This window comes from Rhinopithecus roxellana, chromosome 7 (assembly GCF_007565055.1).
Source record: "Rhinopithecus roxellana isolate Shanxi Qingling chromosome 7, ASM756505v1, whole genome shotgun sequence".
Classification (NCBI taxonomy): domain Eukaryota; kingdom Metazoa; phylum Chordata; class Mammalia; order Primates; family Cercopithecidae; genus Rhinopithecus; species Rhinopithecus roxellana.
This window is the reverse complement of record NC_044555.1, coordinates 44,036,869-44,038,498: the sequence shown is the minus strand read 5'-3', so window position 1 is coordinate 44,038,498 and position 1,630 is coordinate 44,036,869.

Genomic DNA, 1,630 nt, shown 5'->3' with positions numbered 1-1,630 from the left:
TGTTCTCTTTAATCCATGGTGTGGATTAGGAGGAGTGAACCAATATTTTGTTTTTGACTGATTATGAGGCAACACATGTACAATTAAAGCTTCTTACCTACATTGGGCCTTCATATTTTATGTATCAAAGTATAAGTTTATCCATGTATACGGCTGGCTGTAAACTCCTTCACAAATAAAAGTATACCCCATAAGTGCACATAACAGACCCCTTTTCCACTTCTATTGTTCATAGGGGCATAAGTAAGACAAAATATTCTAAAGTAAGAGTTTAATGATAGTAGAAGTCTTAATCTGTGAACTTGGGAAAAGCTGTTCATATCAATGATGCCATCCTCTTCTTGGGAGAAATTTCCCTGGATAGTTTTACCTTAAGGGTTCCAATGGGTGCACACCTCCAAGACCGTGGAGGGACCCTTCTCAGTTGTGAGATTATGAACCCAAAGTTCAAGGTCCTGAAGTTTTGTAGTAGTGTGGATGGCAAGGACAGTCTTTCTCCGGTGTTTCCAGAAGATTCAGGCCATAAAAATCTTTCTTTCTTTACCTGGTGAAAATACACCATAGCATAATGATCTACTGTTATAACACCAGCCCTCTTGCATAGGAAAACTTTTATAGAACCAGAAAGCATGCATTGAAAATAACAATGAAATGAAATCCCTTTATAAAATGTTTAAACAGGTGACCAGGTGACCAAATGTACCTGAGCTTAAATTGTTTTCCCAGGAATATGGGATCAAGCATTGATTATAAACTATTTTAGACAATGTCAGTATTAGCTGGTTTAATATAAAAGTATTTTCTTGATATTTTATTATTTTTTGTTTTACTTGGGTTAGCAGCTTTATACAAGAGAATTTGATTATTTCTGTGGTTTACAATAACTTAACATAATAACTATAATTGTGACTGGCAGCATTTACTTAGACATTTGAATTCTAGAAATCTCATACAATTTTGAAGTATATATTAGTATTATTCACAAAAATATAACCTAAAGAAGATTGAACACCATTTTGGCAATCCCATGTACCTAAGCAAGTCAAACAATTCATTTAACTCTTTTCTGGAAGTTTTTAGGGGCCTTGTGATCCATTCAGAAAGCCAGGCATTAGACAAGACAATTTCGAAACTGAAGTTTGATTTTGGAATTCCAGGTTACCATAAATTATTGATTTTGCCAAAATTATGATGAAGACATTTTAAAGAAGTAAAAACCTTTTTACCACACCCCCCCCCCACATTCTACTGTTTATACATGTCTTGCATGTAAAACTCTTTCTGGTAGTCTTTTTTTTTTTTTTATTATACTTTAAGTTCTAGGGTACATGTGCATAACGTGCAGGTTTGTTACATATGTATACCTGTGCCATGTTGGTGTGCTGCACCCATCAACTCGTCAGCACCCATCAATTCATCATTTATATCATGTATAACTCCCCAATGCAATCCCTCCCTCCTCCCCCCTCCCCCCTCCCCCCTCCCCATGATAGGCCCCAGTGCGTGATGTTCCCCTTCCCGAGTCCAGGTGATCTCATTGTTCAGTTCCCACCTATGAGTGAGAACATGCGGTGTTTGGTTTTCTGTTCTTGTGATAGTTTGCTAAGAATGATGGTTTCCAGCTGCATCC